Source organism: Sminthopsis crassicaudata, chromosome 1 (genome assembly GCF_048593235.1).
Source record: "Sminthopsis crassicaudata isolate SCR6 chromosome 1, ASM4859323v1, whole genome shotgun sequence".
NCBI classification, from domain to species: domain Eukaryota; kingdom Metazoa; phylum Chordata; class Mammalia; order Dasyuromorphia; family Dasyuridae; genus Sminthopsis; species Sminthopsis crassicaudata.
This window is the reverse complement of record NC_133617.1, coordinates 510,681,078-510,697,970: the sequence shown is the minus strand read 5'-3', so window position 1 is coordinate 510,697,970 and position 16,893 is coordinate 510,681,078. Positions and strand designations below refer to the sequence as shown.

The 16,893-nt window shown below is 36.6% G+C and overlaps 1 long non-coding RNA gene across 3 annotated transcripts in view; it reads left to right on the top strand.

The window, feature by feature from the left end:
• LOC141550683 (uncharacterized) overlaps positions 1-14,299 on the top strand; it is a 94,363-nt gene extending 80,064 nt beyond the window's left edge. For all 3 annotated transcript variants that reach the window (XR_012484663.1, XR_012484661.1, XR_012484662.1), the window contains one exon: positions 13,284-14,299. This is a non-coding gene — a long non-coding RNA (uncharacterized LOC141550683). The remainder of the gene's footprint in view (positions 1-13,283) is intronic.
• Positions 14,300-16,893: the final 2,594 nt, after the last annotated feature.

Sequence of the window (16,893 nt, the reverse complement as noted above, 5' to 3'; positions counted from 1 at the left end):
AAGGTCACAAATATTTAGCACTTATTGAATGCTTAGAAAAACAGCAGAATTACATATAAAAAGTTCAGTATGCTTCAAAAGTAAAAAGATTACAGGGGTAATTAGGTGGTGCGGTGGATAGAGCACCAGCCCTGAAGTCAGGAGGACCTGAGTTCAAATGTGACTTCAGACACTTAACACTTCCTAGCTGTGTGGTCCTGGGAGTCACTTAACCCCAACTGCCTCAGGGAAAAAAAAAGACAAATCTCCATATTATAAACACAGACTATTTGAAAATTTAACAACCAGATTGTACTGAAGCATTTATCACAGACGGAACTGTTAGCCACAATCACCAGGACATAAATATTAATGTACAAAGATTTATGAACAATATTCTAATCCTTCTTAACCTACCTGTTACATTTTATCCTGTTGCTCACCCTCTTTTCCTGTATACTCTTTTCTCTCCAAATTTTGGTGATACTATGTTATCCTGTTCTGCTTTCTACCTACTCAGTTATATTTTCTTAGATTAATAATCTTTTCCCTAAGCTTTAGTCTTGTATCCCCCATAGCCTATTGAACATTTCAAATGGATATCCTGAAGATATCTTAAATTCAACATATTAAAAACTTAACTCATCTTTTCCCCAAACCTTTCTTTCTTCCATGCTTTCCTCCAGTCAGTTTTGCAATCTCAGTGTTATCCTTGGCTCTACTCTCCTTCACATCAAATATCTAATAAGTTTCCAAGTCTTGCCATTTCTTCCTTTACAACATTTCTCCTATTCAACTCCTTTTCTCCAAATACACGGCTACCATTTATTTCCAGTTTAGAATATTATTATTATTTTTTGGGGGGTGGGGTAATTGGGGTTAAGTGACTTGCCTAGGATCACACAGCTTACAAATTCAGATTTGAACCAAGGTCCTCCTGACTTCCAGACAAGTGCTCTATCCACTGTACCATCTAGTTGCCCCTCCAACCTAGATTATTGCAAGAGCTTTCTAATTTGTCTATATGCTTCAGGCCATCTTTACATCTAAGTAATCTTTACTAAACCCATGCAACCATATGACTCCCTTACTCAATGAATTTCCATAGTTTTCTATTACCTCATGGATAAACATAAACCTCCCTATTTCACTTTTAAATCCCTATATAATCTGGCCCCAACCTATACTTCCATTGGACATCATTATTTTCCCTTCTATTCTTCCAGCAAACTCACTCTCTGTGTTCCTCACAAACAGAATATCATCTTCTATCTCTGAGCCTTTGCCCTGGGCTGTAATGCACTTCCTCTCCATTCCAGAAAGTCACTCTCCTTATTTCAGCCTCTTAGAGTTCCTCTCTTATTTTAAGACACAATTTAAACACCATTTTTTTTCATGAAGCCTTTCCTGATTTTTTCAAATACTAATGACCTCCCTCCTAAATTATCTTTTATTTACCTAAATCATCATCATCATAATCATCATTCCTAGCCTCCCTCTAGTGTCCTCTCCTAAACTGCCTTCTGTTTGCATCTCATCATCATCAATCAATCAATCATCATCATTCCTAGCATTTACATATCATACTTTATGATTTGGAAAGTACTTTATAATTATTATCTCATTTTATCCTCACAACAACTCAGGGAAGTGGGTGTAATTATTATCCCCATTTTATAGATGAGAAAACTGAAGCAGTCAGAGATCAAGTGACTTGCCTAAAGTCACGTAGCTAATAATTGTCTGAGGCTAAATATGAACTTGAGTTTTCCTGAACTCTGTCTATTGTGCTTTATCCACTATGGCACCTACTGGGATTACATCATTTGTTTATACAAGTAGGTGCCACAGATATATATATATGTATATATATATGTATATATATATAAAACACACACACATACATACATGTAGATAGATATGGATATCTTGCATATCTATTTATGACATTTTGCTTTTATATATGTGTTTGTTTTCTTTTTTATTAGAATGTAACCTCCTTTCAAATAGATTTTATTTCATTCCTTGAACTTGTATCCAGAGCACCTAGCACAGTGCCAACACATAACAGGCACTTAATTAATACTTGTTGCTTAATTCATTGATTGACAAATATCAGCATATCAAATTCTCACAATCTTAAAACTATATATAATAAAAAGATTTCAAAATATAAGGAGTTTTAATAAAATACATCAAAGTTGTGTGGCAATAAGAAAAAGTATATATCATTATAGGCAGCTAGATGGCACAGTGGATAAAGTGCTGGGGCAGGAATCAGGAAGACTTCTCTTCCTAAATTCAAATCTAGCCTCAAACACTAGCTGACATCACCTAATCCTGTTTGTCTCAGTTTCTTCATCTGTAAAAAGGCAATGGCAAACCACTACAATATCTTTGCCAAGAAAACCGAGAAAAATGGGACAATGAAGAGTTGAACATGAATGAAACAACTGAATACCATCACTACCATATCATTACATCATTCTTGCCATCCTGTCAACTGGAATAGTTCCAAAGATGCTTAAAGTGAGCCTACAGAATAAGAGATCGCATCCCAATACTTTACTTGTTTATTAATTTATTCACTCATTTTCCCTAGGTATTCAAAATTTCACAGAATATTAAATGTAAATATAAAAGAATAGCAGGGTAGCTAATTGTCCCAGGATTATTTTAACCTGTACACATTTGAAAAAGATGAGAATGAAATAATCATATGAGCTTAAGCTGTGATAATAGAAGCAAGAAAATAAAGGTGTGGGTGGGGTGTGTGGAATCATGATATTTCTGAGATTTCCCCTTGTTTTAAGCCTCTAAAAGAGTATTATGTTCATTCTGGATGCCACTTTCTAAGAAGAATGTTGAGCTGAGATACCACTTCACACCTATCCTATTGGCTAAAATGACAGGAAAAAATTATGACAAATATTGGGGGGAATGTAGGAAAACTGGGACACTGTTAATGGAGTGAAATTGTTAATGGAGGTGAAATGATCCAACCATGATGGAGAGCTATTTGGAACTATGCCCAAAGAGCTATAAAATTGTGTATACCCCTTTGATTCATCAGTGTTGCTATTGGGTCTGTATCCCAAAAATATCATAAAAGACGAAAAAAGACCCATACAGATAAAAATGTTTGTAGCCGTTCTTTTTGCAGTGGCACGGAATCGGAAATTGAGCTGATGCCCATCAATGGGGGAATGCTGAATAAGTTATGATATATGGATGTAATGGAATAATTATTATTCTATAGGAAATGATGAACAGACTTATTTCAGAAAACCTTGGAAATACTTACATAAACTGATACTAAGTGAAGTGAGCAGAACCAGAATAACATTGTACATATTAACAGCAAGATTAGGTAATAATCAACTGTGATAGATTTAGCTTTTCTCACCAATGTGGTGATCCAAGACAATTCCAATGAACTTGGAGAAAAAACTGTGGAAATTGAATGCAGATCAAAGCACAGTATTTTGATCTTTTGTTGTTGTTGTTGCTTATTTGTTTGCTTTTTCTTTCTTGTGTGTTTTTCCCTTTTTCCCTTTTGGTAAAATTTTTCTTGCAGCACATGACCAACATGGAAATTTAGTTAAAAGTATTGAATATATGACATATCAGAATGTATACTGTCTTGGGGAAGGGGGAGGTAAGGAAGTGAGGGAGAAAAAATTTGGAACTCAAAAATTTTACAAAAATGAATGTGGAAAACTATCTTTGCATGTATTTGGGAAAATGAGAGAATCATAGAATTATAAATGGGGAGAAAAGAAAAATGTTAAAAAGCTGATGTGCAACCAGAGATAATGGCAAGAGGCCTCTAGCCATGCTGTAGGATCAGCTAAAAGAAACAGGGATGGTTAGCTTAGAGAAGACTCCAGGGTATAAGAAAGTCACCTTTAAAGCAGCACCATGCTAAGGAGTTCTCTGGATTTGTAAGTCAGGAGGTTTGGTTTCAGGTCTTAGTCATGACACTTTCTTTGTGACCCTGAGCAAACAACTTCATTTCTCAGCTGCCTCATCTGCTAAATAAGGGAATTGGACTAAATGCTCTCAAAGGTTCCTTTAAACTTTAAAATCCTATGATCTTAAGGATTTGAAGGGTTGTCATGGGAAAGAGAAACTGTTTTTCATGGTCCCAAATTCCCAGCCGGAAATACAATCTGGAGATCATTACTCACAGGCCCTAATCAGGAGAAGGGAGCAAGGCTGCTCTAAGAGCCCCTCTCTCCGACCTCCCTTGCTCTTGGAGAGGATAATTGAGTCACTTGAGGATCTTAGATTTATTCACCCCAGAAGGATTAATCCTTAATCCCTTTTCTAATTATCCCTCTAGACAGTCACTTGTCTGAATAGTCTTTGAGAGCAGGATGAAGGGAGTGCAGTGAGGAGTGAGGACAGCATTTAGTTTATCATTCTTGGGAAGATAAGGGGGAGGAAATTATTCCATTACTCCTCAACAAATTTTTTTTTTTTCCTCCCAAGGCTCACTTGGTACATTTGAACCAGAGAATCACTGCCTGATAACTTGCGGTTTCTCCTGGATCCTAGGCATAGTTTCTTCTCAAATAATACTGTTTTCTCACACTCTCCTACTCAAATACCTTCATTTGCTCTCCACTGCCCACAAGGGAACCTTTAAATGCCTTGTCCTATCATTAATGGAAAAAATGCTAGATTTAGAATAGAGAATCTGGGTTAAAATAATGATGTTGATGATTATAAAAATCAAAACATTTATTTAACACTTAAAGGTTTGCAAACCATTAAACATATATAACTATCTCTGGGACATATCTCTTCCCTCTATGTCCCTTATATCTCTCATATGGGCATGTGAAAATCTACTCACTTTTTTGGGAGCTTTATTACTCTAACCTGCTCTCATACTGGAAGAACAACTCTCAAAGAAAGAATACCACTAACTATTTACTCTCAAATTCTCTCAAAGGAATTCCCCCTTTTGGGGTCAGGAGAATATATTTTCTCAATTTACTACTTTACTTCTTGAGACCCCACTGATGAATTTCTATGTATATAATAATGATGCGTTTAGATCTTAAGCACAATTTAACAAAGAAAAACAAAGCAATAACAACATGACTCATCTGTATTAAGGCAAATGCATAAATAATAGATAAATCACAATCCACACACAAACATGGATCCAACTCCCCATCTACTAAACTTAGAATCTGTGGGTAAGAGTGAACAGATGTTCATAAAAACCATCCAAGGAGGAATGAACATAAATAAGAAAAACTCCTGTGTTTAGGCTAACTCATAATTCTAAAATTATAAACTTTATTGTTCACTTTCTGCGTAGGTAGTGTTGAAAAAAGGTCCTTGATGAATATCTTTCATTAATTATAATGGGAGATGTATTGAATAGATGCTTCCACTGGTAGGAGTTGGTCCATAATGTGCTTGACTGACACCACACTGGGAATGATGCCTCAAAACTACCTGATCCACTGAGTATCTTCTCTGAAGATCTGCTTCCAAGCTGTTTCTCTGCTCAGGCAGCAGTAGTAATATCTATCACTTCCAACTTCAAATTTATAATTCTGAAATCTATCCTTTTTCTCCTTTCTCTTATCTTTCTAGGTACAGACTAGGTACAATCATCTTTGTGAATGACCTTACCTTGATTTATGATTTGTCACCAAATTCTATTTCTGTCTACAGTTTCATAAATCATATTTGCCTATAATTATACAACAGCTTTGGAGCTTCAATATCCTTGCCCTACTATAGATTGTTACATTCAAAAAGCAGCATCAACTTGTCTCAGAATTCTCAATCAAGAAGTAATTACTTCAGTAACTTTTTTTTCTTATAAATCTCAATAAACTTAAATCAGCAATGAAACTTAGAGTATTACACATATATTATCTCATTTGATCCTCATTAATAATATGCTATTATTATCTATTTTTTCCACTGAGAAAAATGCATCTGAGAAAGCTTGATTTATTCAGTTATACAGCCATTAGATTTTTAACCCAGAATTTAAATTCAGATTTTCTTGACTACAAGTTCAGAGATCTATTCATTATGCCACATAGCTGCCAATTCCATCTCTGCTCCTTATCACCTTTGTGACTCTGGGAAAAAAAAAAAAGACTATTAGCATTTTGATATCCAAATAAGGATTGAGATAATGAAAGAGCCCCTATCTTTCTTGGTGAGTTTAAATCACTATGCCTAGTGGCTTTATCCATCTACTGAAAAAAAACAAAAAACAAACAAAAAAAAAAAAAAACAGTGAACTTGGCAGCTAGATGTTTCAATGGATAGAGGGCTGGGCTTGGAAACAGGAAGATCTGAGTTCAAATTCAGCCTCAGACATCTCATGTCTCACCTGGGCAAGTCTCAACTGCTTTTTGCCTCAGTTTTTCAACTGTAAAATATGGATTATAATAGTGCCTCATTCCAGGGTTGTTGTGGGAATCTAAGGAAATAATATTTGTAAAGTGCCTAGTACCTGGCACATAGTAGTTGTGATATATAAAAGTTAGCTATATATATTGTTGTGATACGAGAGCCACCTGCCAGTGGCTGCTGGAGGTCTAACAACCTGTAGAATGGATCTCTTCATGTGAGAGGATGAGACAAGGAGACTGAGAGGCAGCTGAGTTCTCTGACCTCTCTCCTCTTCCCTCTTGCCTTCAATTTATTTCATTCCCAATCCACAAGGAACATCTATGCCAGTAAAGGCTGCTTTGCAATTCCTTTAGGATTGTTATGATTCACAACTGTGGAGGCTCTCAGAGAATTGACTTCACTTAGGCATGGTCCTTAACAATTTATTATTAGTATCTTTGAAAAACCACTAAAAATAGGAGAGATGTGAACAAGGATAAATGTTTCAAAAAGGGGAAGTGAGTACAGTCTTAGAACTTTAAGCAGTGAGTTTGACTTTGATAACTAGAAAAGTTAAAGAGCTTATTATTAAAGAAACAGAAGCAGTGATTACAAGCATGACTTCATCAAGATCTACTTGGGGGAATGGCATATCATTCACTTAGATTTTAGTCAAGCATTTGACAAAATCTCCCAATCTCTTCCTAGACAAAAAATGGAGAAATGAGGTCAGAGAATAATACTATCAGGTGGATTCCAAACTGATTCAATAGCTATACCCAAAGTCATCAAAGGACCAAAGTTGCCTTGGTCCCTAATGGGGTGCCCCAAGTATTTGGGGTTATCCTGAGGCATGTGATAGTAAATGTTTAACAATCAGCTCTCTTGGTGGGGGGTGAGGGGGAGAGGTGGGAAAGGGAATGACTGATTACACATTTTAAAATTTAATCTACATTAAAATTTTATCCCTTTCTTAAATCTAGACAATCAATGACATAATCAATTAAATCCTAGTTTTTAATATTTCTTGATTTCCAAAGTGTAAAAAGCTAGCCTTAAAAATTCAACTATGGACTCTAATGAGACAGCTCGAGTTGTTGGCCCTATGCCTTATTGCATTTTTATCAAAGATTTGAATAAAAGCACAAAAGTATACTTATCAAATTTGCAGATGACATAAAACTGGGAGGCATAGCTAACGTGCCAGATGGCAGTGTCAGTATCTTTGAAAGTCTGAAACATTGGGTTGAATTTAATAAGATGAAATATAATAGGGATCAACACTTAGGTTAAAAAAATCAACTTCACAAGTATAAAATGGGCAAGGTATAGTTTGAAAAACCACTCATCTGAAAAAGATCTAGGGATTTTAATAATCTACATGCTCAAAATACAACAGTGACGTGGGACCTCCAAAAATGTTAAATTTTATTTTAGACTCCATTAATATAGGCACAGTATGCAAAATAACTTTATAACTAGCCTGTTTCTAGGGAGAATATCAACTTCCTTCTAATCACCAAAGTCCAAAACTTTAGTCATCCCTGACTCTTCATTGTTTCTCCACATATTGAATCCATTGCCAAGTTTTGTTAATTCTACCTCCATGTCATTTCTCTCATTTGTCTCCGTCTTGTCACTCACACCGTCACCACCCCAGCAGTTTCGATCCATTTCTTTGTTAGAGTGAACAGGTTTGTAAATGTTATCAACTGCCATCTCTGATAGTATCTTGTGCCATCCCTATGCAAAAAGCCTGTTTTCACTTCTGTAGAGGTATGGGCTATACTCTCTGGGAAATTATTGTAGTTCAGTCATGTTAGATTCTTCATGAGCCCATGGACCATACCATACCAATGCTGTCTATGGGGTTTTCTGAGCAAAGAGAGTGATTTACTATTTCCTTATCCAGTGGATTAAGGCAAACAGAGGTTAAGTGACTTGTAGAACCTCCCATAGCTGAGGAGAATTTGATTTCAAGCCCAGTGCTCTATCGATTGAGCCACCTAGTTTCCTCTGGGAAACAGTATCCCCTTTTTTCCATTGCAACTGCAGTGAGACATCTGTACCTTCTCTTCTGCTGGCAACTTCCTCCTTTCCTCTTTCAAATGAATTTTCTTCAAGTATTAGGATTACTAATTGCACTTCTGGGCAACTCCTAAGCATCAGCTCATTTGGAATCAGCCTACCTTAGTAATAAGTGGACAGGATTGGAAGTGAGGAGGGACCTTCTGTAAGTGACTTCTCTCTGGGCTTCGATTTCTCTATCTCCAAAACCCCTACTAATGGGCTAGTTCACTTCTAAGTCTTTTTGATCCCTTCTCTGTTTCTACTAATACAGTCAACATCAATTGAGAATAAGACTGGGCTACTTAAAGAGGTCAGTTTAACCTGGTCATAGGTTGAATCCAGATTGGAGAACAGGACATTCAGTAAAGACAATGCCTTCTCTAAAGGAAACCCTGACCCTCCTGGATCCCAGCATTCCCTCTTCTGCACATTGTGTTTTCTTTCAGTGGGGTCTTCCTAACCCAGACAGTTTGGGGCAGAAAGCAGGAAAAAATAAATATCTGAGCTTGGACACATTGTGGGGGAGTAGGGAAATATACTTTGAAAAGGAATTTCCTGATTATCTCAAATAGAAGAAATAGCTTGTTCCCTGCTCCTTCAAGGTTTCTGCCTCTTGGAATATAGAATGTACAAAGCTCCAAGAATTGATAACAATAAGGTCTGATGGAGGAGAGGCTTTTTTTTTTTCAGAATCTACAATCCTTCTTCTTGGGCATCTGCTTTATATGTCCTCTTAGCAATGATAATCCTATGTATTTATTACGGCATGGCTCTAATAATTATCAAAATGTGCTCACATCCTGAGTCCTCACATCAACCCTGTGAGGAAGGGAGGGCAGGGCTTATTGTCTTCATTTCACATATGAGATAATTGAGATCCAAAAAGTTTATCACTTTGTTTCACTTCTTAAAATCTGTCCTAAAACCTCCCTCACAGCTATAGCAGGCACAGTTATTAAAGACAGAAAAGAAATTTAAAGTTAAAGATAATAAGTAGTTGAATTGAATCCATATATTTTAGCCCTAATCCAGTGACTTTGATAGGTAGGTGGCCTAGTGAATAGAGGGCTGAGCCTGGAATCAGGAAGATTCATTTTCCTGAGTTCAAATCTAGCCTTAGACACCTAATAGCTGTGTGGCCCTGGGCAAGTCACTTAAAGATGTTGGTCTTAGTTCTCTCATTTGTAAAATAAAAAAGGAGATGGCTTTTTTCTTTTTTATTTTAATAGGATTTTATTTTTTTCCAAGTACATGGAAAGATAATTTTCAACATTCACCTTTTAAAACTTTGTGTTCCAGATTTTTCTCCCTCTCCTCTGACCTCCTTCTACCCAAGACAGCAAGCAATCTGATATAGGCTAAACATATACAATTCCTCTTAACATATTTCCATATTCGTTATGCACAAAAAATCAGATCAAAAGGGAAAAAATACAAAAAGGGAAAAAAAGCAACAAAAAGATGAAAATACTATGCTTCAATCCACATTCAGTTTCCATTGTTCTCTCTCTGGATTTGGATGGTAGTTTCCTTCACAAGTCTTTTGACTTGAATCACCTTATTGTTGAAAAGAGCCAAGTCTATCACAGTTGATCATCACATAATCAACATTGAATAATGTTCTCCTAGTTCTGCTCATTTCATTCAACATCAGTTCATGTATATCTTTCTAGGCTTTTCTGAAATTAGTCTGCTCATCATTTCTTATAAAACAATAATATTCCATTACATTCATATACCATAACTTATTCAGCTATTCTCCAAATGAGGGGCCATCTATTCAATTTCCAGTTCCTTCTCACTTACAAAAGGAAATGTTAAACCATACCTGTATCTTTGTCAAGAAAATCCCAAATGGAGTCACGAAGAATTGAACATGACTGAAATGATTAACAAAAAACAGTGATTTTTTTTTCATTACACCAAGCTGTCTGTCAGAACATGCAGCTAATTGTATACCATCCTATAGTTTAAAGGATGTAAGACTACACTTTTTCCAAAAGGATTAGGAATTGTGCTTAAAATTCCACTTGAAAGGGAGAAGTTTGTCTCTGAGACTCTTATTTTTTTAAATTAAATAGTATTTTTTCCAGTTATATGTCAAGAAAATTTTTAGCTTTCATTTTTAAAAGATTTTGGGTTCCAAACTTTCTCCCTCCTTCCACTCTCCTCTTCCAAAGATGGTAGGCAGTTTGATATAATTTATAGATGTGCTATCATGTAAAACATTTTTATTTAATACAGTTGTGGAAAGAAGAAACAGATAAAAAAAAGAAAGCAAAACAAACCATGAGAAAGAATAATGTAAGTGAAAAAAATTGCTTCAATTTGCATTCAAAATCTATCAGTTCTTTTTCTAGATGTGGATAGCATTTTCCTTTGTGAATCTTTGTACTTGTCTTGTTGCTGAGAAGAGCTAAGTTATGCATAGCTGATCATTATACAATATTGCTGATGTTGTGTGTAATGTTTTCCTGATTCTGCTCATTTCACTTTGCACCAGGTAGTACAAGTCTTTTCAGGAATTTTTAAAGTCTGTTTGTTCTCAGAAACACCTATTAAAATATAAATATCCTAGGAAAGGAAAACAATTGATACTATCTCTGGAAGTAGGATTGGATGGCTAGGTTCTATCAGTATAAGAAACTATTAGTTGAGAGGAAAGTCCTCTGAGAAAGGATCCAGGTTAGTGATGGGGACAGGATGTAAGGAGTTCTATGTGTGTAGTGGGAATGACTTAGAAGGAAACAGGTAAAAGATGAAGAGGTAACATGATGGACAGTATGATGCCATTGTTTTCTACCACTCAGATGCATTATTTAAGACACACTATTATCTTGTTAAACCCATGGTTCCCCTTCAGAGTGTTTTAAAAAAAAAAATATATATATATATGTATATTCATTTACATATTTTATATTATACATAATTTATTATTATATATATATATATACACATTGTGTGTGTGAGAGAAAGAGACAGAGAGAGACACAGAGAGAGAGAGAGAGAGAGAGAGAGAGAGAGAGAGAGAGAGAGAGAGAGTCTTTTTTTATCTAGATTGAAAATACAGTGATAACTCAACTCATAGGGTCTAATCCCACTGCTGATCAACTAGGAACTTTATCCTGCTGTTTTCACCTTTCCTCAAGCATTAAGCCTCCTTCCCATACCCAGGGGCTCACTATTTTGGTATCAAACTTAGTATAGATACCCAATCAGCTTTAGTCCATTGCAAATGAGAATTCTGAGACTCAATCAATCAACCTTTTTAAAGTTCTTGATATGTGCCAGGCACTGTGTTAAGTACTAGGAGTTTGAAGAAAGGTAAAAAATATTCCCTGATCTCAAGGAGTTGACAGTCCAGTAAGAGAGATTTTCCAAAGAAAGGAAAGGAACTGGGGAGAGAAGCAGAAACTGAGCAGGTCCTAGAAATGAATGAGGCAGGGAGTCCCATTTGACCTACAAATCAGAAGGCATTCCTTATGTTAAGCAGTCCTGTCCATTCAAGGTCGGAACACAACAATAAGATAAGAGGATATCTCCAAAAACCACAAAATAGGGATATGTCTGAGAAACCCATAACCACCAGTTAGGGGAGTCTCTGAAGATAAGGATGTCTCTTAAAGGTCCATAAATCATCAAATGACTCAGTATCTGTTACAAAGCTGGTATGAGCTTAATTGGCTTCAGAGTTGCTGATTTTCTCTACATCCAACTGAGTTAACTCTCACTCACAGCAAAGGATTGTTGGTATGTCAAGTCACTCTGTATCTAAGCTAATATATCTAAGCTAATATAAGCAATTCTAATACAGTTCTTCTCAGTTAATTACATAATTGGGATAGGGGTGGAGCTCAAGCAAATCAAGGTGTTAGCATATCCATTTTCTTTTTTTAAATAATAGCTTTTTATTTTCAAAATATATATAGATAGTTTTCAACATTCACCCTTGTTTGCAAAACCTTGTGTTCCGATTTTTTCCCTCCCTTCCCCCCACTCCCTCTCCTAGACAGCAGGTAATCCAATATATGTTAAACCTGTACAGTCGTTCTATACATATTTCTACATTTATCATGCTGCATGAGAAAAATCAGCATATCCATTTTCACAAGACCAACCAACACATTATTTATTACAATGATTTAAACGTGAGGCAATGAGAGAATATGCCAGGGTAGAAGCAGGATCAAAGTAAAGAAGGGGGAATATATAAGAGAGAGATGTGACAAAAGGTAAAATTGAAAGGCCAAGGCAACAGATTGAGGATGGAGTGAAGGATGAATAAGATGCCATTTAGTTTATGAGCATAGGTGCCTGGGAGGATGATAATACTTTTAACAGTAATTGGGAAATTAGGAAGAGGAGAAGGCTAGGGAGTAGAGGGAATAATAGGTTCAGTTTTACATATGTTGAGTTTAAGATATCTATAGGACATTCATTTTGAAGCCAGTTAGAGATGAGAGACTGGAGGTCAACAGAGAAGGTGAGGGCTGGATAAGCAGATTTTGAAAATCATTAGCAGAGAGGAGACAATTGAATCCATTTGAACTGATGAGATCAACAAATGAAATAATATAGAGGGAGAAGAGGAGAGGATGTCAATCTAAGAGCCTCTGCCTCCCTAGAAGCAGGGTTATAGGTATATGCTACTTCTTCTGGCTCAGAGTATGTCCTTTTCAGTTTCCTGTATTATCCACTGGATTCTGTTCCAGGGAATTCCAGGCAGCATCTACCCTGAAAATCAAAATTTTAGTTCTCCCTTTCTCCTTCGGGTCCTTTAATTACCTTTAATCATCAGCTCCTCTGAGCAGCAGTATTTCCTTCCCAGTTGAAATGAATTCAACTTATCTCTCACCCAGGTCATTCCAAGACCATTCCTATTTTCAATCAGAACCCCAGAACCATTATGGAGACAAGTAGTTCTAGCACAGAAGAGGCCTGTTACTTCCTGCCAACTCCACTGCCACCAATGCCAGAACTAGGCAGGGAAACTCAAGCGGCCCAGGACTAGCAGCACCCCATAATCCATCAGCCCTACTTTCAGTCTTCACATAATAGCCCTCATCCAACGATGCAATCCTTGTGGAGATGTGCCTGGCAATAGGACAACAGCCTGGAAGGTGTGCCCTATTTAGATTTCAAGATTTCAACTTCTTTAAAAGTCCTAAGAGGAGAAGACATTGAACTATAAAGAGAAGCCCTTTCAGATGCAAAGGAAAGATTTCATACCTCTGAAAAAATCTTAGGTTAATATGGACTAATTGTACATGAAGAGACCTGCAAGATGATGAATTTTTTTCTTGCCCCAAATGCTTCCCATAGCTTTCTGCCTACTGGCTTTTGCAGAGTGAACTTAAACCAAAAGAACTGGGAGACTGGACTGAAGAGAAGCATGCCGGAAAAAGGTTTAGCCCTGTCATTGCTGTTGTTGATCTTGTCCCTGACACTTTCCTGACTGGGATAAAATGCTAGGGAAATGACTGTAGCTGGTCAGTGTGACAGAACCAGGGGCCAGTGCAGCCCTCCAAAGCCAAGAGAAATGACCATTTTGTTTGCTGAGGGTGTCCATGGTAACATTCTCCTGGGAAAACATTATCTGTTTCAAAAATTTACTTCCATCTGTTGAAAATTTCTTACATTTCTGTCCAATTTAATACTGACAAATGTTTTTCAAACTTTATAGAGATGTATTAATTAATACTATTATTACTAGGCAACAAGTAACTCAGTGGATAGAGTGGTGGAACTGGAATCAGGAAGACAGGACTTCAAATCCAATCTCAGATACTTGCTAGTTATGTGACCCTGGACAAGACACTCCTGTCTCTTTGCCAAGAAAACTTAATATTGATATTTAAATAAAGCTGATTAACCCAATTCACTACTGGTTTGTATGTATTTCTTTTGTTCAAAGGCTGTTGAGAGTGAGGTTATGATCATTCATATACACAGAGACAGAGAGACAGAAAGACACACACACAGGGAGAGAGAAAGAGAGACAGAGACAGAGACAGAGAGACACAGAGAAAGCAAAACAGAGAGAGAAAGAGATAGAGAAAGTGATTCTTTTTTTTCCCTGAGGCTGGGGTTAAGTGACTTGCCCAGGGTCACACTGCTAGGAAGTATTAAGTGCCTGAGATTAAATTTGAACGCGGGTCCTCCTAAATTCAAGGTTGGTGCTCTATCCACTGTGCCACCTAGCTGCCCCGAGAGAGTGATTCTTTTTAAAAATTTTTACTGTGCAACAAGAAAATTGGATTTACATACATATATTATATCTAGGTTATACTGTAACACATGTAAAATGTATGGGAGTGCCTGTCATCTAGGGGAGGGAGTAGAGGGAGGAAGGGGAAAATTTAGAAAAGTGAATACAAGGGATAATGTTGTAAAAAAAATTACCCATGCATATGTACTGTCAAAAATTATAATTATAAAATTAATAAAAAAATTTTTGCTGGAGTTTTTACCAGTTGAGATCTTGAGAGGAACCAGAGAGATTTTTATTAATTACATATGATAGCTCCTCAAAAACTGAGAAGAGATTAAATGAATTCACACTAAAAAGTAACTTGGACACAGAATGAATCAATAGTATTGTGGTAGAAGGAAGATTTGATAAATTGTAGTCTTTCTCTCAAAGGCTTAGAATCCAGAGAAAGCCCCTTGGACAACTTTTCCATTCCATTGTTGTTTCTGTTAGGATATATGTGCTGAAGTAAGCTATATATGCCGCATAGATTGTTTAAATGTATAAACTCACTCTTCTCCAAGGCAGACTTCACTTTTCACCTTGAGAAAGCAGGAAAAGGTCAATGGCTGGGGACTTGTTCCTTTTACCAAAAGAAAGAATAAATATTGCTGATCCAGAGGTACAACTTTTTGTGAGACAGACTGAAAACAAAATTTCTTTTTCTGTTCACTTTTAAAGAAATGGGAGCCCTTTAATTTAAACTCCTTCCTACCAAACTATGGTAACACAAAAGATCATCACAAACAGCTGTTGTTTTGTCTTTCATTTTGAAAGATCAATGATATCATAGAGTGATGTCTTGACTCAAATATGATTTGTATTTAAGTGAGAGAGTGACATAAGATCAACTTCATTCTCTTTTCCAGAGTCATTTAAGCCCAGTGCCAAAATAAAAGTCAAGATGACTGGTGATGGCCTGGGATGCAGTAGATGACCTTGGCATCTTCAACCAAGCTTTAAATGCTTGCTTCAGCTGCTTTCATGGCCATTGGAACATCCATTCACCAGGGGAGGTCTTCACATGCTTGGAGTAGACATCCTTCTAACTCACCAAGAGGTTTGAGGTATCAATCTGGTTTAGCCCGTCTGCCCAGGTAGTTTACTGGGGTGTGACCACTGTGTATGCTACAACTTCTTGGAGCCACAGGTGAGAGCTGAGTGCCAGGTAGATTCCAAAGATGGATGAGCAGCCCTGAAAAGGGCTTAGGAAGTCCTCATACCAAAGGCGCTAGTTCTCCTTGAATATCCTATACACAAATATATACAGGAATATACTTATACAATATACAAAATATATACAAATAGCAAAGAATGAGTAAACCCATTTATCTAACATAGCATAACATAACATAAACACAAAATAAGCAGAAATCAGATAGGTTATGCAGAATAGACTATACCAGAAAATACTCTAGTGAATTAGTTCTTTAGATAAGAGAGAAATGAAATCTCGGCTAAGTCAATAGAGGACCTGATTTTACCCAAGGAAAAGCCTCCAAAGTCTATAGAAAGGCAAGCTGGAAATCAGGGACATGTTGAGAAGCTACCTATCTATAGCTTCCAAGTCTTTCCACATATCATTCTCCTGGAGAATTTCACATATATCAACTCCAAACACTACTTAGATATATATGCAGCATTACCGTGGCATTTACTTCATAAATAAGAAGTCATGACTTCTTTTATATATGCAACCACATGGAAACCCAGTTATATATTCCTGACACTGCTCTAAAATACCGCCCGTGTGATTGTGGAAGGTAGTGATTAGATAAAAAGTCATGGCTGAAAGGGGAAGTTGGTTACAGAGTGGCTCTGCCCACATGACAATGGGACCAGAGAGGTAGTAGCCATTGTTTCTCTTCAGCAAAATGCTTCATATTCCCAACCACTATTAGACACACAATGGAACTAACTGGATACCCTACAAATTTGTTAGCTAACCTCAACTGAAGTCTTCACTGTAGTAAGGCGATTCCTTTATTCTTCAGTAATTGATTTTGGCTTTTACTACCCATAGAAGCCATTCCAAAACTTTTCTTTTCTCTTTGACTTCTATATCATCTTCTTCTCTCTCTCAGTGATGGACCTTGACTTAATTTACTGGAGAAAACAGAAGTCATTCAACATAAGCTCCCTCTTCTCCCATTTTCATCTCAAAACTTCATTGACATCATGTCTCTCCTACTCCTCCTTTCCTCTTGCTCTGATGTTAA